General features: G+C 37.0%; 1 long non-coding RNA gene across 1 annotated transcript in view; it reads left to right on the forward strand.

Annotated features, from left to right (window-relative positions):
- The window catches only part of LOC109500727, a 59,516-nt gene that overhangs the window by 17,342 nt on the left and 21,470 nt on the right, over window positions 1-20,704 (forward strand). Inside the window, exon 3 of the long non-coding RNA XR_006599349.1 lies at window positions 9,878-9,918. This is a non-coding gene — a long non-coding RNA (uncharacterized LOC109500727). The remainder of the gene's footprint in view (window positions 1-9,877; window positions 9,919-20,704) is intronic.

Here is a 20,704-nt window from a genome sequence, read left to right on the forward strand (position 1 = left end):
GCTCTGGTGAAGGACCAGGTTTTCTAAATTTACTATTCTATTTCCCTTGTACTTTTGTTAAATGCAGTAAACATGGTTTTCTAGAATAGAAACTAAAACAGAGTCATACAAAATACATGACTACCTTTTAACTATTAAACTCAATAGACAAGAAATTTCCATGTCAAATTTCTATAAAACATTTTAAATGGCCTCTATTTCTTCACTAATTTTGTCATAGGATGGTAACAAATAGGTTACAGACCAATATTATGCTTCAGAACATACTTTCAGTAGCCCCATTGTAGGCAAATATTGTTAGATCTTAGTTGTTTTTTTTTAATCTGTTTTAATTGGTGATCTTTCTTCATTGGTGAGTTTAATCTGTTTAATTTTATTGTAATTACTGTTAAGATTTATTTCTCCTACCTAATGTCATATTTTTTATTTACTGTTTTTTTCCTCACTATGAATATAAACAGTATCAATTCAGACTGATACGTGTAAGTTCTATTTGTAATTCAGATACCACAGTAATTTTGCTGATGTGATATTTCTGAAATAGTGAATAATCTTGGGTAAAATTCTGAAAAAAAAAACAAAGCATATTGATTCCTTGAAACTATAAACATATCTTGAAATTATGCAGAAATACTTGGTTTATAAAAAGTTATATTCTGGCTTAGATAATTACACAAATATGTAGTAGAATATTAGCATGTCATTTAGAAAAGAAAAATTAATTTTGTGGGATTGTTCTGTGTATTACAGAACATGCATTATCTCTGGCTTCTGCCTCTGAAATGCCAACAGAGAGAGAGAGAGCAGAGAGGGAGGGAGACACAGAATCTGAAGCAGGCTCCAGGCTTTGGGCTGTCAGCACAGAGTCTGATACGGGGCTCAAACTCAAGGATGATGAGAACATGACCTGAGCCCAAGTCAGATGCTTAATCCACTGAGCCACCCAGGCACCCTGGGAATGTGTTACTTTTATTGAAAACAGTAGCCCTGAGAGGTGGCACGGAACTTGAACTAGATCAATTGCAGTCCTTCTCCTAGGATATCAGAAAGGCACTGTGCAAGCTGTGAGGACGATTGTGGAGACCATCAGTAGTATGGTCTCTGCTTCCTGGAATGGTTAGTTTGTAACAAGACAGATTAAAACTGACACACAGAAGGAGAAGCAACAGATAGAACCAGTCTACTCTGATATTTCCCTGCTTCCCCTCCACTTAGTGATATTTCTTTTTTTTTTTTTTTGCTGTAGCTAGTTCTGGTTGGGTTTTTGCTACTTGCTACTAAAATAATACTAAATGAATCTAGGTACTTAATTGTGCATGATTTTACATTATGTATAATCAGTTATTGTTACAATATCCTGGAAGGAACTGAATAAAAGAGATGTTCAATAAAGGCAAAAGAATGAGACTAACAGCAAACAGAAAGTCATTTTTACGGTTGTCATAGATTAAACTCTAAAAATAAATTCCCAGGAACACTTAGTAGGTGAAGATGAAGGTTTGTACCTGTACTTTTAAAATGAAAATAGATTTGGTATAGAAATTGTGTACTAATTTTAAATAGTAACCAAGAATAGGTATTCAAGGATGACTAAAACATTATATCTGTTCCATGTAAATTCTTTTCTTGAAAATGGAAAGCTAGGGCAATTACTTCTCACACAAATTTTAATAGGTGTTAAGTGCTCTCTGCAAGGCCAGTGTTTTCCTTGGAAGTGGCTGCCTTGTTATATAGTAGATGCTTCCAGGTATGATACCAGCGTGTATCAGAATTTTGTCTTGGATCCAACTTTGGTATGGATAGTCTTTGGAAAATCTGCAGAAAAGATTTGCGTTACAAAGAATGTTTCGTTACATAGAGATCAGCTGTAAAACGTGTGCTAGAATGTCTAATAATGCACCCCTTCAAAACAAGGAAATGCTAAAGAATGGTAAATAACTCTGTGTCTTGTGTTGTTTCTCCAGTAGAGTATGGTGCACATTATCTCTGGCTGACAATCAACTGTAGTTAGAGGACATGGATATTAGGATTTAAGGGGGAGGGAGAAAAAAAGATGTAGTGGGATAATCATTTAAAGGAAACTTATGAATAAATTCATAACATATTCTCACTTTATGTTTTTAAAAGTCTGTAATATTCAGATACGTGTAAATGTTGATTTGTGAAGACTGCAGAGTGAAAAAACAAAGGCTGACATATTCATTTCTTGGTTAATTTCCATTTATCCTTTTTCCTTTTACTGAACTTGCCCTTTATTGCTGAGAACCAGCCGTCTCCCAGCTCTTCCCTGGTCTCCTGACCCATGATGATTCTCCTGACTTCATTTGCTGGTCCACTTAGCCTGGATCTGTAGGTCAAACTTTAAGAATTGGCACACATAGGATCAAAAGAAAAGTTACATAAATAATATGTATCAGAGTGGGGGCTCAAAATCCAGCACTCCTTGCTGCCAAGGCCTTTGTAACAGCTGCTACTACTGCCCTTTCCATCCTTAATGCTACGATGTCTTACAGACTCTTCAAAATAAGAGCTGAATGTCCATTTTTATCTTTTTCATAGAGCAGAATAAAACATCTGACCTATGATAGGAAACAACATATTTTAGAGTCAGGGAATGATATTGCCTGTTTTTTTTTTTTTGAATGCACACTTTATTAAGATATTTTTGATGTTGATTCATAATCAAGAATCTGACTCTACACACGTATGCACTCTTCTTACTTACCCGGAAATTTATTAATACTATGAAATGAAAGCATTGGATGGTAGAAAAAATTCCTTCATTTGTGCAGCAATTGCTTGAGACATAGGACTAATACTCTTAGAATATTACTCAGTAATCTTTAAACGCTTAGTAAGCTTTTTAAAACGCCAATTAAACAGGAACAAAAACAGGAGTACTGTAGGATTGATACACCTTAAAAGTAGTAAAATGGTTGGCAATTATCAAATTTAATTATTGGAAAGCAAAGCAAATAATTTTAGTATGAAATTTGATGGAAAGTACTTTTTTCCTTTTATCAGATCATTTGCCTCTCTATCTGATCCAATGAAAGCACCTCCTCTTTTCTCCATTGTGTGTTACCCAGGCCTTAAAGTCTTGAAAAAAAAATCTGGAATTCTTGAATACAGTCTGTAAGTTACGATCTCATTCTTCAACAGTATTAAGTTGCAGGATGCATTTCAGTGTTTTGCTAATTAACTTCAGCAATTTTATTGCTGTTATTATGGTAATACACAGTTATTTATAATATTGCATTATAACTCTATTTGTCGTTAATAGTCAGAAATGATATAGATCAATAAAACTTCTATATTGTTTGCATGTCTGCATTATTTAAAATGTAATAAGATAGGAAAAAATAATAATGGTGAAATATTTTAGATGACACATCCCTTTCTTCAAGAGATAAGTTGGAAACTCTATGTCAGAAACCGCAACCCATGTTTCAGTCATGTAAGATGAGAGTAGAAACAGCTTTCAGGAATAAATGTTATGAAAAATTAAAGTGTCTAATGAGACTGGCAGGATGACCAACCCAACTGTCTTCTCATCTTTAAATTTCATGGTATCTTTTAAATGGATTGCTAGATCTTATTTCCAACAGTTTTTAACTAATTTGTTTCCAAGCTACTATTGAGCATTTAACATTATAGATAGAAACATCATCAGAACACTTGGAAACAGCACCTTTGACAAGGCACCTGAGTTTGTAAAATTATTGCCTGCGATACTGCATATAAATGAAAAACATGAAATAAGTAGTTGAAAATCTATCTAAAGTATGTGATTAACATTGACCAATAATATGACTCTTTCGATTCCAAGATTTTAATCTTATTTTTCAGTAAATAGTATTTGTTTCTGGAATCATCTAGACAGTCATCTTAACCCTCTACTTTGTTCGAATCAGTGCTACCTTAATATATTCACCTGTGTGTGTGTGTGTGTGTGTGTGTGTGTGCGTGTGTGATCAAAAACAAAGCTCCTTGCAAATATTCTGAGAAAATCTATCCATCTCTTTGAAATAGTCTTACTTGAATCATTTTACCCTGGAAAAATAATGAGATAGAATTATATTTCAGTTGTTATTTCTTTTGAAAAGTCGGTTATAGGTATAAAAAAAGTTTCAAGAAGATTCCAAAGTCTTAACATTCTATCTCCAAAAAGGACTTAACTTCCCATCTAATCTAGATTGTCCATAACAGGGTCTTCTACGTCTCTATCACGTATTCTGTGCCATTGTTTTGTATATTTACGTTCTGTCTCTGCTTTATGTATGTATGTATGTATGTAAAAGTTTATGTGTATTTACTTGCTTTTTGACTCTTGTCTCCATTAGACTGAGTGTCATGGAGGCATGAACTCTCCAATCTTCTGTGTTTCCGGTACCTCACCTAGAGACTAGAATGTAAGGCAAGGATCTTTGTCTGCTTTGCTTGCTGCTATATCCCTAGCATGTAGAATAGGGAATGTCATAATTTAAAAAAATTGTCGTGGTGATGAATATAATGGGCATTTGGTAAGTATTTCTTGAATGAATATATTAAATTATTCCTCTGATTGAAGATTTTATTTCTGGACAGTGTTTCTAAGTATGGATTGTGCCCAGATTTTGGTTGTTCAGATAGTAGCAACATGTTAGTTTTGCAAAGCAGTGCTGCAGGCCTGTCAATCTTGAGCCGGATGTGCTTTTGTAAAGCACTGCATTCAGAAATCAGAAATTGCCTTTTTTTTTTTTTTAGAAACTTTAAATTATGATCTGTAGAGGTAGAAGGCTTTTCCAGAAGAAAACATTTTTCAGGGGAAGCCATCTGTGGGCCTTGATTCATGAACTGAGTTTAAGAAAACTAACTGCATCTAATATACTCTACTTACTGGTAAAAGGCAACAGTTCACAAGCTCTTATCTATTGTCCATATCCTTGAGGGAATCTGAGGAAGAAAGTGGGGGAAGAAGAAGTTCTAGCTGTTTCCAGACTTAGAGTTTCTGTGTCCTCACCAGGCATTTTCTGTATTCCCAGATAGGTTATGGGCTGGGATGGTGGGCATAATTATGACAATTCTCCAATTTAATGGTAAGAGTTTTCTTTGAGGGAGAAACTTTAATTATTTGGCGATGATAGAAGATTTTATGAGAATACACTCACTGATTTAGAATTGTCCTTTGTATTAATGCCAGGTAATAGATGAGAAACTTAAGCATAAAATTAAAATTAATTGGCTCTTAAAACTATGCCCACATGACCAACAATTATTGCATCTTTGTGTCAATAAGAACATGGCTCAAAATAATAATTTGGGGTAAAAAAATACACTGTTGACCTCTTTTCCCCTGCTCTCTGCCCTTTTAACTCTTTGAAAAACCTCTTTCTCTGGAACTTGAATGGTTATTTTTCCTTGGTAGCAATGGGTCTAGAAGAGAGGAGGTGAATGGCTAGAAATGGGAATGGGGAAAATGAAGGAGGAAGGAAAAAAATAAAATAATTTCTCTCCTAAAAACCACCCAGAAGGATAATTTAGTTGATTTCAATGGATTATGGGTTATCTGCCTACTTAATCTCACCTTCCCCCGGCTCCCCAATTCACTCACACTCCTGAATATTTTTTGAAAAGAATGAAAGGAAAATGCATGTTGAATATATACCAAGTCAAGTTATGTTGATGTTTTCCTTTCTTCATTTCTGTAACCGATTTTGGCACCTTAATACAATGATGATAGCATGCAAATCTTTACACAATAACCTAGTTATGATTCCTACGATAAATAATTCCCATATCCATCACTTTTAAGCATCGTCACAAAGAGTGGAGTGTAGCAATGTGCCCTTATGTTTCTTATTTTCCAGATCAATCTGTTTTTCTTAATTTTAATTTATAATCAGCACAACTGAAGCTTCCTAATCATATCAGACATGCCAATCCTTTCAGAAGCAAATCTGATTTAACATCAAGGATCCTGGCTTGTGTTCACGAAAGAGTTTTTCTTCCACTGCTCTCCAGAAGTTTTTGTTGGTACTTAACACGTTTACACAGCTGAAATTCAAACCAGTTTCCTAATACTTGGTGGACAAAAATCTCTCTCAGTGGTGCCAGGTAATCTATCCAGTCAGCATAGCAGAAGGTGCACCCAGGCAGGTGATGCTGGAGTTTCCTTTTGCAGTTTTGGTAGAGAGGAAGAAAATCAAATATGCACACAAAAGGAGATTGCTCTTGAAAAAGTCTGGAATAAAATAGAAGATACTGCTTGGAGGATGGAGATGCGTTTACCTTGAGCTTTAAAGAGATGCATGGGGAAGGATAGAACATAAGCTTTTTGTCCAATTTTGTTTTGCATTTCAGGACAGTTTAACCTAACAAATACCACTGATCCTATCTTAAGGGATACACAATTTTGCAAGAGGGGACTTTGTGGGTATTTTTAGCCTATAAAACAGAGAGCAAATAAGCTCTCCTTGCTAGCTGCAAGCTGGAGCGTGTGTCAGGCTTCACTAGGCACACAAGGCTCTGATTTTGTATCATTAAAGACTCATTATCTCTTTTAACTTCTGTTGAAAGCATTCATCCATAGCTCTAGCTACTACTGAAACAATAGAGGTTCCTAGCCCAGTAATAATGCTTCCCCCCACCCCCAACCCCCAGCTTAAAGAGCCTTTAAAGGATGGATTGGCTTCTGCAATGCAGAAACAAAAAGCTACTGCCCAGGAAAATATGAAAGGTTATTTCTGTAAGTAACTTCAGTTTTAAGGAGTGGAGGAAAATCGTCTGATCTGAGTTTCTCAGAGCTGGGAGTCTGAGTATACCTGCATGCTAAGTTTCTATTGGGGAAATATTACATTTTCCAAAGGAGAATGGCATGTCTTACTTAGGTTTAGTCTCAAAGAGAAAAATAGTTTAATAAGAATGAAACGGGCTTGGTGTATTGATCTTGCCAATTTGTTTGGTATTAATATATATTTGGCAGGGAGGTAACTCTCCATTGAATTCAACAGTGGATTATATGAACAGTAATTTCTACATTTACCGGCTTTGTTTACACTTTCATTATACCTCTACTGCATTATCTGATGCCTTCCTACAGTTTTCAATCTTATAGCCACTTTAATCTCCTCCTGCACTCAGCATATCTGAGTGAGTTTGTTGGCATAAGGGAATTTTGAAGGTTATATTACAGTACATGAATCAACAGAAAATGAAATGCACTGGAGACACGATCAGCCAGTTTTAATTCATTGCAGAAAGTTATAGATACCAAAATGCATTTAATGTAATCTGATCTCTTTATTCAGTCCTGAATTTACGAGCAATTCACCAGGAGTCAAATGACAACTTTGTTTTAAAAATAGTAGTCTATATCGGATGCCATTTTAATATATCTCTGACATATTTACATTTAAAGAGTAGGGAAAAGTGGAATCTTGGAACATAAATTTCTCTTTTCATAGAAAAGAAAAGCCTGAGAAAGATGCTACTTTTGTTCATTGAAACATTATTTGTCATTGTAACATAGGTCGGGTTGATGATAACTGTTAAATAAATCCGGTTCATCTGTATAGCTGGTAAGCAGATTAGAAGCCCCCTAGATTACTGTGCATTTCCTTTTAAGGAGCAGCCACATAGCGTCATTGTGCTCAGGTCTGTAAAAAACATTTTATGTCAATAAGCCTGCTCTTTGCCTAGAATGATCAAATGTTCTTGGTTCAGGCTGGTCAACAAAAAGCTATGGACAGTGGCTTCCAGACCATTTCCAGAGCAGCAACACAAATGGATGTTAAACATCAGTCAATTATTGTCTGGTTAGAAGATGTGATCTTTCGCTTGGGGTCCTAAGTCATTTTTGGTAATGCTGACCCCATGAAATCACTCGTCTTACCTGTGAAGAGATAAAGTAACCCCCTATCATTCATATTTGAGACCTCTCCTTTCTCACACACCATAACACTGGCATTTAAGTGGAAGGGTAAATGTGGGAATACTACTTGCTATTTTTATCTCAACATACAAAATTTGTAATTCATTCCAAAGCAAACAAAATTTCTTTTTTCGTGTCTCAAAAAATTTCTTACTCTCTATGTAGAAAAATTTCTTACTGTCTATTTTATTAAGCCCAAAGGAATAAATCATGTTTTTGCAACTGGTACATTAACAATATCTTAGCTTGCCAAATGTGGGAATTATCATTAATATGCAAATAAGAGATCGTACTTACAGACTATAAATGTATTTTCTATGTGTATATTAGTTATAAATATAATTATATAAATAATGTGCTTTTGTTAAGTATGTGAATTAAAATTTAGGCTTCCTACCAAATTTTATGTAATAACAATGGCATTTGGATAGTGTTCATTTTGGGGCGCCTGGGTGGCTCAGTCGGTTGAGCGGCCGACTTCGGCTCAGGTCACATCTCGTGGTCCGTGAGTTTGAGCCCCGCATCGGGCTCTGTGCTGACAGCTCAGAGCCTGGAGCCTGTTTCCTATTCTGTGTCTCCCTCTCTCTGACCTTCTCCCGTTCATGCTCTGTCTCTCTCTGTCTCAAAAATAAATAAACGTTAAAAAAATGTAAAAAAAAATATCTATTTGGATAGTGTTCACTTTCAGGAATTGGTTTAAGAGATCAATTTTGTGAGTAGAACTAAATTCTGCATTACTTTAGAATTGCAGCATTCGTAGTAAACATTTCTTAACAAGAGTCAAATGGTGAGTTTTTATTTAATAGATGTAAATTTCCATTCCAAGAATGCTGCAAACCCAAAATGGACCCCATTCAAATACTTTTTTTTCATTTTACTCTGGAAAATAATGAAATGGTGCTAGATGTCCTTTGTGTCCTTTAGAAGTAGATCATAGGGTTGGGAGAAGAGCAAAAAGAGTTGATGCATCAGAGGGGGAAGAGTTTGTTTTTAGAATCAGTGGCCAGATGACCTAAAATTTTTGGTTCACAGAAATCAGGAGTAAAATCAACTTACTAGGATCCTCCCCTGACAGTCAGTCCAAATAGACTCATACCCCTTGAGGGAAAGCTTGATACAATCCAGTTTAAATGAAGTAAGAAAAAACGGTTTCACCATTTCCTTTGAAAGGGTGACTTTTCCAGAGTCCAAACCACCATCAGTGTTAAAAAAATACTTCTTAATACACAGCCCAAGTATTTCCTCCCACAATTTCATTCACTTGCTCCATTTCTTCTGCGTTCCGTTCCCAAACTGGTTGACTGGCCTTACCTTCCCTCAGTTTTCATCCATTCAAGCTACATTTCGTTCTTTGTGTGTTCACGATGGTTCAATTCCTCTTCTCAAAGGTATTATTTATTTATTTTTTCGTTTTTTTACTTTTTTTTTTGTAGTTTTGCTAAATTAGTGATGGCGTTTTAATTATGTTCTTTAAATGGTAGGAAGAAAGAGGATTTTCTAGCTTGTGAACACTGAATCTCTACTTAAATAGCCCAACTTGTGATGCCCAGGAAAATCAAATAAATACGGGAAGTTTTTCAGTTTTAACAAACTGTTGCAACTTTTCCTTTTGAATATTCACCTAGTTTGAATTTTCCAGGATAAATCTTGAGTGATCTCTGTTTTCTCTACCTGTGCAACTTATCTTGGTTATGCTCTGCCAAATAGAATGAGAATTTTATATTATTCGTCTTTGTTCCTCTGAGCTATCTTTTGATGATCTTAAGAATTACTTCAACTATTTTTAAATTACAAAATGAATACAACAAAATACATACTTGATAGAAAAATAGAAGCATAACACCATCTTTGGGTATAATCTTAAAAATAATAAATGACTTAAGTTGTCATTATCTGTGTTCATAGAATCTTGAGACAAAGGGGAAAAAGCATATGCCATTAAAAATGATTTTCTTTTATTTCCAGGCGAGAAGAATGCTGTGCTGTTGGAACAGAATAATTGAAAGGTAAGGTTTGTGATGGGGAACCATGAGGATGGAGTCTTAAACCACAGTCTGGAGGAGGATGTACCTTTCACTTGGAAGCTAGGGCTTAGAACATAGAAATGGGTATCAGCGGAGGATGAGTCTCTGCAATCCACTTACACTATTCCAAAACTCAAATCAACAATCTCCCACACCATCTATGTCTCGCGTTCTTTCCTCCTCCTGAGCAGCATCTTTCTCATGTCTCTCTTTGCAAGTGCGCTTCTAAGGGAGTAAGATTTTATCCTTTCTATGAAAGTTCAAATTTTAATGAGAGTTTACAGGTAAAAAGACTTGAAGGTTTCAGGTATGCAGAAGATACTTCTAAATAAGTTGTTACTTGCATAGATAATTCCAAGGTTCTTAGGGGTAGAGTCAATTCACCTAACCCATCCAAAAGTCAGTTGTCTTCCAAATGTTCAAAATCATCTAGATACAACAGGATAATATTTTGGAAATCTCAGAAATGTGATAGAACTGATCTAAGTGCATGAAACCAGTTATGCAAATTGGCAAGTATGAGTAAGGATTCTCTATTTCCCAACGGTGCTAACACTGAAATATTTTCATCTCAGTAGAAACTAGTAGCAGTGGAAAACCCGTGAGGATCAATTTTTTTGAAAGATCAATCGTCATCTTGTCCTGACAACCTGGGCCTTCTCCAGTGTTTGTTTTGTTATATCTCTGTAGTATGCTGTCTCTGGCACCCCTTAAATTTGCCATCCCTCATTTTGTTTCTTCTTTAAACCATGGGTCTTCTCACCAGGGTGAATGTTATGAACAGCGATGCTTTCAATGGGAACAAGGAAAGCAACAGTTAATTGATGACACTCCTAAAAGAATAAATATACAAATGTTAATCCCCTTCCTGTGGTCGTCACACTATACTTTGAAATTTGGTTTTGCCACTGGTCAGTAATTAAATACAATCAACCTTTGTTCCTTCTGTGTGTGTTAGTGCCAAGTATTTATAATTCTCTTGCTTTGGAAATTGACGGTCTAACTCTGTTGCCAGTGCTATCCCAAAGTGCAAAAAGAAAAGAAAAAGCACCGATAGAAGAGTGAAAATAGAAAGTAAAAGCCCCTAGTGCAGTTGAAGCTGAAGGTTACGGGGCAATGGTGTGGAAAGGAAAGCTGGGTACAAGATCATGTCTGTTAATTCATATAGCAACTGCATTCATCCATTTGAGGTAATGCAAATGCATGATAAAAGTAAAATAACCAAATCCAATTATATGCATCAATTCTATCTTCTTGAGCAATTATCATTCTTTCGTAAACTGCAATTTTGGCCACTTGTGTGTACCAACCCTTAATTGTCAGTAATTCTCTAGTTTTCTAGCATTTTGTAATGAGATATTTAGCATACAACACTGCTGCTGACAGCTATTCACACTGTGGAATTGAATTACTAGACATACAAAAATCATGGGAAGCAGTCACTGGGAGTATTCTTAAGTATTTGCCTCATTTAGTTGATATTTAATACAGAAGATTACTGACCAAATCAAAGGTAATCTTAAGGGTCCTGAGCCATGGCTACTATTTTCCTTTCCATGTCCCAATCTCATCTAGATTGATAGAGATCTTCTTCCTGTAGTAAATGCTACCAGTATAGACAAGGAAAATCATGACCACTTCTGATGGTTATTTAGGTATTATTAAAACTCTTCATTTTTCTCAGAAATATAATTTTTGATAAACAGCAGGAATAGAAACTAGTGAAAATGTACAAACCAACATTTCAAAAAAAATGACCATGTGGAACTCCTGAGGACTGTAGTCTTGAATGATGTTTTCTATATAATCAAGTCAGTAGGTTGGTGACATTATGTAGGAATTTCTAATGCTGTGGAGAATCCATGGAGAATCCAGGGTGGGCATGGTTAGAAAGACTCTAGATTGCTTCACTCTTTCTTTAAAAAGGAAGCAACTGGCAACTTTAAGTGCATGTTACTAAGTGAATGAAGCCAATCTGAAAATGCTACATACTATACGACTCCAATCAGATGACGTTCTTGAAAAGGCAAAACTGTGGAGATAATACAAAGATCATTGGTTGCCAGAGATGGAGTGGCAGGGGAGAGATGAATAGGCAGAGCACAGGGGATTTTTGCAGGAGTGATAATACACTGCATGATATCAAAATGATGGGTATGTATCACTATATCTTTGCTTAAACACATAGAATGTACAATATCAGGGGTGAATCCTAAGGTATGTACTTGGGGTGCTTGTGATGAACAAGTGTAGGCTCTTCTCTGGTTAAGAAAAAAAAGTATCATTCTGGTAAGTGGATGTTGATTAGAGGGAGACTATGCATGTGTGGGACCAGGAAGTTCTGTGCCTCCCTCTTAGTTTTGTTGTAAACTCTAATCTTAAAAAGAAAGGAAGCTATTGCCCTGGTTCTTCTCAAACAAGCCTTCACAGGGGTCTAAGAGTGGCCTTTAGTGATACTTTAATTGGTTAGTAAAGGTGATGTTGATGGCTAATGGAAGGGAGATGGCCCTGAACTCACTAGTTATGCAATTCATGTAGGCTGCCTGGGGTTTGAGCTTTTCATCTGTCCCCTGAAGACATTGAATTAGATTTGTAAAATGCCTTCAAATCCCAAGTTTTTTTTGACTGCCAGTGACCTGTAAGTGGTATATTTTCTTAAGCATTGCTTTGCTCATTGTTCTTTGAAGCTCTTTTTTTTATGGTATCTTTACTGGTTTTTTTGTTTTTGTTTTTTGATTGCCTGTTCTTGTGTTTTTGTTTTTGTTTTTGTTTTTTCTTAAGTCTGAATTTGAGCTACTTTGGAATGAGTAGTTTCTTATTTCTTTTATTATCTGAACCACTTTTTTCCCCTATTATTTTTGGACAGCTAAAATGAAAATACTTTCAAAAACCTCTTCTGTTTTCTGTTCTCTCCCCATTTGGAGTGCCTTATGTTTGAATTTGATCTCGTTTTCCTGTTTCATTTCGTCTGTGGACATCCTGAGAAGGTCTTTCAGAAATCAGTATTCTCCCCACCTTATTCTTTTTTGTGTTGTCTTCACTGCATATTCATCAAAGCGTGGGATCTCCATTCAGGTTTGGAATCTCTTCCAACTAACGTTGTAATTTGTATTCATTTTTACTTCTAATCAACATTCCATTTAGTCCATTTCCACCTGGATATCCATCATCTTATATCCAAAACTTAATGCATTACCTTCCCATCCCAGCTTGTTCCGTGCCCTTTCCTCTTTTACGGAATGTCATTATCCATGATGTCTCCACTACTAGAAACAGAGCAGCATCCCAGCCTCTTCATCTTACTTATTCCTCATCCAGTAGGTCACCATTCTTGTTGTCACAGCCTTACTTGACACATTCCCATCCCACTTTAGATGCTACCATCACTTTTGGAGGTATAATCTTTATAAAGTAAAAACTATGTGAGCGGTGGTCCTGAAGATGGAGGACACATGTAAGAAGGGAGAGTGGAATGTTTCTCAGTTGGTCATGTGGCTGGGCAGCTGGCTTAGTCATTTTCCCTGTATCTCCACGGGCAGGACAAAAGTAAGCAGAGAGAAAGAGATGACACAGGGGGAACAGAGGAAGGGAAGCCTTTATCAGACACACAAAGTGTATGTGTTTCCTACAGGAGAGTGGGCATCCCAGAGGCCTGGAGGCTGGGGCAAATGACTCAAAAAGAGGCTCCGTGGTATTTTGAGAACAGGAGAGGGAAGATTTGACAGAGGTTGATGCTTGCACACAGAGATTCATAACAGCCAGAAGAACAGAGATAGGCAGCCCAGACAGATGGTTATAGAATTAGGCCTGGGAAATGAAGGGTGCATCATGTGTCCCCTAGAGCAGACGACACGAACCCTACAGGCCCCAACAACAAGATCAGGGAGGGGGAAGAAGAAGGAAGGAAAACTTGCCCTTTTCTTCTTCAGGTCCCTGTGCCATGAGGCTGGTGTAAAGTGGGTAAATGGATATTTGAAATGTGATGAAAAAATAACGTTCAAAGGAGATAACAATTGAAAATGGAAAATTATAACTTTAATAACTAGAAGTGCTTGAGAGATTTTGAAATTTGCCCAAGAGCCTACACTGATAGATCACAATCATGTCTTGGGCAAGACTTTGAAATTTGCCCAAGATACGTAGACATACATTACAAGATGGGGAGGTTTGATGCAGTGCAAGGGGCACTGGGTTTAAGAAAGAAAAGTATATCATGTCATCATGCTACCAATCTGAGACAATTCAGTAAACCATTTAGCTGTCACCATATGGCATGGCATTTTTCTCTTTACGTGTCTGTTCCCCCTCCCAGGGCACCTTTATCCCTAGTACCTTGCATTTCATACATGCTCGAAGGTCTTTGTTAACGAATAAAGGAGTACATGCACGAACAAATCAGTGTTCAAACCAACGCACAAAGGTGCATGTGAGGCACTCAAAAAAGAGAATTAGGTGAAAAGAATAATCTGCATTCCTAAGGTAACAGGTGCTATCTTAGTACCAAAACATGTATATTCATCACTAAAAATGAAATTCATAACAAGCTGCCTGCCTGTACTCCATCTACTCTCCTTCTCATCCTGAGCTCTCATTCTTTTTCTAAATTTTTCTCTGCCTGTGTACAACCTGTGATTGCTAATGTGCTTCTGAATACCCCCTGTGTTTCTTGGTCATAGTGTATTGACTGGCTAGTTCTAGATGTTAACTCCCATTTAGTTACTGGGACGACTGATTATATAAATTTTGAATCAAAGAGGCCATCGTTTTTTTCCTGGGCCATCATTCCCCCCCCCCCCCCCCCATTTCTTCATGCAATATTCTCACATCATCTGAGATAGTTGCCTCATCAGGTTTTGAAACTGCAAACACAAATTTTTCATGGCTTTCACCCATGCCTACATGAGGCTCTTTCAGGAGATAGAGTATATGCTCCTTTTCTTTAAAAAAAAATTGTACTTTCCATTGCTTTCTGTTTTAGAGATGCAAACCAATACTGCCATCCACTGTTCCTTCGGATAATCTTTTCCCCACAGTTCTCACCAAGATGTTTTGGGAAAATAAAAAGACAGACAGATAGAAAGAAAATTGACAACAAAATTAAGTTCTTTGAAAGAATGGGGAGTTTGTTACTTTTGAGCAAGCTCACTGAAGATCGTAAAGGAATCAAGCATCATAACTTATCTTCTTTTTCCAAATGCTGCAATGGGAAATGCCCACTCTCAAAATGTGACCAAGTAAATGAGCAATCTATAGAGTCCCCCTTTCCCCGGACATCACAGGGAGGGAAAAAATTACCTAGATCCTCTTTGGTCACAGTTTAACTTTGCTTCATTCAGCTCCCTAGGCTCGAGGCCATTTCTCAGCCTAGTCACATTATAGTGTTTTCGGAATAGTCTGTCTTCTCTTCCAAGCCAGTAAGCAGGGTATCTCTGTTTGTCTCACTGCTGTCAGAGAAGCCCTCTGACTCTGCAAGAGGATCACGTATTGCGAATGTCTCACACTTGCAAATGATCGAAATTCCATTTTGTTCCACTCCACATCTATCCCACACTCTTCTTTATCTGCTTTTAGCGTCACTCTTTCTGTCTTCAGTTTCCGGCTAATACTGGAATTCCTTAGAGATTCCTCATAAAGATTATGAGGAATTCCTTATTTTCCTCTCACATGAAATAGAATTGACCTTTCAGGTAATACAGGCAAAATCAAGGGACAGGCTTTAAGGCAGATAGTGTCATTGTCGGAAAGCCTTGAGGTGACCTGGCCTGATTCCCTGACTCTGTGAGTAAAGGAACTGAGACCTAGAGAAAAGTAAACTACCTGGAGCTATAGAGGCAGGAGATGGCAAGGCCAGTGGTGGAACCCCAGTCTCTCAACCCCTAGTCAAAAAACCTTTTTACAGCAAAGTGTTCCTCCCAGAAGCCCAGTCCATGTCTCCATCCCTGGGTTATAGGACATTGTAAATGGCTTTTTAAAAAAAAAAAACACAAACCCCTCTGAAAGCATTTTTTGTTCCTCTGTGCCTTTATACTCCCCTTGACTCCCACCTTCTGGAAAAGCCGCAGGATGTTTAGGTTGAGAGCTCAAATCCTTCTTCCATCCTTCTTCCATTTCATTCAATGGTAACATCCTTCTTCCATTTCATTCAAGAGAGGAGAAAGTATGTGAGTGAGCATGATGGTCCAGAAAGGGGAACAGGGAGGAAGACCATCTGTCTTAGGCCTGTTTTCATACGCGGACAATCGAATGTTATTTTACTCATCTAGATTTATAGCTCCGACCTTAGGAAATCTCAATTCCTTCATTCATTCAGGCACCACTTATGTTTGAACTGTTCTTTGGATTTATGCAGGTCATACCTCCTTATTATCTTTTGAAATAGCTCTAAAGCAGGCCACATGATAATATTAGAAAGCCAAGTAGCTCTCTCAATGTTTGTTTAGTGCTATTCATTCAGCAACCACAACCTGCTTGAAAAAAACACCCCAACATGAAGCTTCTGTTCCCATCAGATTGCAATTCGACGGGGACGCTGATACTTTTCACTTTATGGATTGTTATTGTGGGGGCATCAGGCTGAGCTATACAAAGTTTTACTGCTGAATAAGATGGTGCCAAAATGCTTAAAAGAAAATTCTCTAATGAAAGGATTTTTTTCCTAAATAAATGATTTAAAAAGATAAAAGTGATTTAAAGAAGTTATTGGAAGTTGGTAGGTATAAAGTACACTATGAGAACCTAAGTTTATACCTAAAAGAACTGGAAAAAGAACAGCAAAGAAAGCCCAAAACCAGCAGAAAAAGGGAAATAGAGATTATTAGAGCAGAAATCAATGATATTGAAATAAACAAACAAACAAACAGTAGGACAGATCAGTGAAACCAGGAGCTGTTTCTTTGAGGATTAACAAAATTGATAAACCCCTAGCCAGACTGATCAAAAAGAAAAAGGGAAGGATCCAAATAAATAAATAAAATGAATGAAAGAGGAGAGATCACAACCAACAATGCAGAACTACAAACGATAATAAGAGAATATTATGAGCAATTATATGCCAACAAATTGGGCAATCTGGAAGAAATAGACAAATTCCTATAAACACATAAACTACCAAAACTGAAACAGGAAGAAACAGAAAAAATTTGAATAAACCCATAACCAGTAAAGAAATTGAATCGGTAATCAAAAATCTCCCAACAAACAAGAGTCCAGAATGAGATAGCTTTCCAGGGGAATTCTACCAAACATTTAAGAAGAGTTAACACCTATTCTTTTGAAACTGTTGGAAAAAAATAGAAGTGGAAGGAAAACTTCCAAACTCATTCTATGAGGCCAGTATCACCTTGATTCCCAAACTAAAGACCCCACTAAAGAGGAGAGCTACAGACCAATTTCCCTGTTTAACACGGATGCAAAAATTCTCAACAAGATAGTAGCCAATCAGATCCAACAATACACTAGAAGAATTATTCACCACAATCAAGTGGGATTTATTCCTGGGATGCAGGGCTGGTTCAATATCCACAAATCAATCAATGTGATACATCACATTAATAAAAGAAAGGATAAAAACCACATGATCCTCTCAATAGATGCAGAGAAAGCATTTGACAAAATACAGCATCCTTTCTTGATAAAAACCTTCCAGAAAGTAGGGACAGAAGGATCATACTTCAAGATCATAAAAGCCATACATGAAAGACCCACTGCTAAAATCACCCTCAATGGGGAAAAACTGAGAGCTTTCCCCCTAAGGTCAGGAACACAATAAAGATGTCCACTCTCACCGCTGTTATTCAACATAGTGTTGGAAGTCCTAGCCTCAGCAATCAGACAACAAAAGGAAATAAAAGGCATCCAAATTGGCAAGGAGGAAGTCAAACTTTCACTCTTCACAGATGACATGATACTTTATGTGGAAGGCACAAAAACTCCACCAAAAAACTGCTAGAACCAATCCATGAATTCAGCAAAGTCACAGGATATAAAATCACTGTACAGAAATGGGTTGCATTTCTATACACCAATAATGAAGCAGCAGAAAGAGAAATCAAGGAATCAATCCCATTTACAATTGCACCCAAAACCATAAAATACCTAGGAATAAACCTAACCAAAGAGGTGAAAAATCTATACATTGAAAACTACAGAAAGCTTATGAAACAGATTGAAGAAGACACACTCACAAAAATGGAAAAACTTTCCATGCTCATGTATTGGAGGAACAATATTGTTAAAATGTTGATACTACGCAAAGGAATCTATATATTCATTGCAGTCCCTATCAAAATAATACCAGCATTCTTCACAGAGCTAGAACAAAAAATCCTAAAATTTGTATGGAACCAGAAAAGACCCCAAATAGCCAAAAACAATCTTGAAACAGAAAACCAATCCCAGACTTCAAAATGTATTACAAAGCTGTAATCATCAAGACAGCATGGTACTGGCACAAAAATAGACACTGAGATCAATGGAACAGAATAGAGAACACAGAAATGGGCTCACAAACATAAGGCCAACCCATCTTTGACAAAGCAGGAAAGAATATCCAATGAAATAAAGACAGTCTTTTTAGCAAATGGTGCTGGGAAAACTGGACAGTGACATGCAGAAGAATGAACCTGGACCACTTTCTTGTACACAAAAACTCAAAATGGATGAAAGACTTAACTGTAAGACAGGAAGCCATTAAAATCCTAGAAGAGAAATCAGGCAACAGCCTCTCTGACCTCAGCTGCAGGAACTTCTTACTTAACATGTCTCCAGAGACAAGGGAAACAAAAGCAAAAATGAACTATTGGGACCTCATCGAAATAAAAAGCTTCTGCAAAGTGAAGGAAACAATCAGCAAAACAAAAAGACAACCGACTGAATAGGAGAAGATATTTGCAAACGACATATCAGATAAAGGGTTAGTATCCAAAATCTGTAAATGACTTTATCACAATCAACACCCAAAAACCAAATCATCCACTGAAGAAATGGGCAAAATACATGAATAGACACCTTCCAAAGAAGATATCCAGATGGCTAACAGACACATGAAAAATGCTCAACATCGCTCATCGTCAGGTAAATAGAAATCAAAACCACGATAGGATACCATCTCACACCTATCAGAATGGCTAACATTAACAACTCAGGCAACAACAGATGTTGGCATGGATGCAGAGAAAGTGGAACCTTTTGCATAGCTGGTGGGAATGCAAACTGGTGCAGCCACTCCGGAGAACAGTATGAGGTTCCTCAAAAAATTAAAAATAGTACTATCTATGACCCAGCAATTACACTACTAGGTATTTGTCCAAAGGATACAGGAGTGCTGATTTTAAAGGGCACATACACCCCAGTGTTTTTAGCAGCACTATCAACAATAGCCAAAGTATGGAAGGAGCGCAATTGTCCATCGACAGATGAATAGATAAAGAAGATATGATATATATATGCAATGGAATATTTCTTGGTGATCAGAAAGAATGAATTCTTGCCACTTGCAGCAACGTGGATGGAACTAGAGTGTATTATGCTAAGCGAAATAATTCAATCAGAGAAAGACAAATATCATATGATTTCACTCATATGTGGAATGTAAGATAAAAAGCAGATTGACATGGGGAAGGGAAGCAAAATTAATATGAAAACAGAGAGACAAACCATAAGAGACTCTTAAATACAGAGAACAAACAGGGTTGCTGGAGGGGTGTTGAATGGGGGAAAGGGCTAAATGGGCAAGGGGCATTAAGGAGGACACTTGGGATGAGCCCTGGATGTTATGTGTAAGTGATGAATCACCAAATTCTATTCCTGAAATCACTATTATACCATATATTAACTAACTTGGATTTAAATTAAAAAAAATACACTGTGAGAAAAGGGCAATGATCCATTTGATTATAAGGTCTAAAAGGTAGTAAGAAAATGACTGTTTCCCTAAATCAGGTTATGTACCGGGCATCGTGTTAGGAATTTTGAATTTATTATCTCATTCCTCATAAAGCTGTAGAAGTAATTGTAATTATACCCATTTTTTCTGGTTAATAAGTGAAGACTGGGGGAACAAGTGCTTTCCCTGAGATCGCTTAGCAGGTAAGGGCCAACGTGAGGAATGAGTCTGTGAAGGATGAGGTGTGTTGGAAGCCAAGCAGCTCAGGACATATACAGGCCACAGGAAGCCGACTAACTCGTCTGGAGTTGAAAAATATTGGGGCAGGGGCCTAGAAAGAGAGAAACTCTGAATGTTAGGGTGAAGTAATTTTATTCTGGAGACAATGAGGAATTGTTGGTGCTTTGAGAGATAGGAAGAGTCGTCAAAATTGTGTTACAAAAATAGATCTGGTAGTCTTGTGGACAGCAAACATTGTAAAAGATGAGACCAAGGGGAGAGCTGCTCCAGCAGCCCAGGAATTAGTAGCTAACGGGAAGATGAGGAGAAACGGTTTTTACAAGGTGACCTTAAAGCATAACACAAAATAACCTGGCAATGTCAATTGCTCATTCATTCCACTAATATTTACCACTGCTCTAAGTATTGTCATCTTCTACTTCAGTTAGGAACCTATGCTTTTCTAATTGAACATTTCTTTTGGAAAGAACTATAGATTCGTATACAATATAAGAAATGATGCAGAGATATCTTGTGTTCCCTTTACCTTGTTTCCCCTATTGGTAAACCTCTTATAAAATTCTAGTATAATATCACCCCAGGGTACTGACGTTGCTACAATCCACTGACCTTTTTCAGATTTCCCCTGGTTTACTTATACTCCAC

This window comes from Felis catus, chromosome B3 (assembly GCF_018350175.1).
Source record: "Felis catus isolate Fca126 chromosome B3, F.catus_Fca126_mat1.0, whole genome shotgun sequence".
NCBI classification, from domain to species: Eukaryota; Metazoa; Chordata; class Mammalia; order Carnivora; family Felidae; genus Felis; species Felis catus.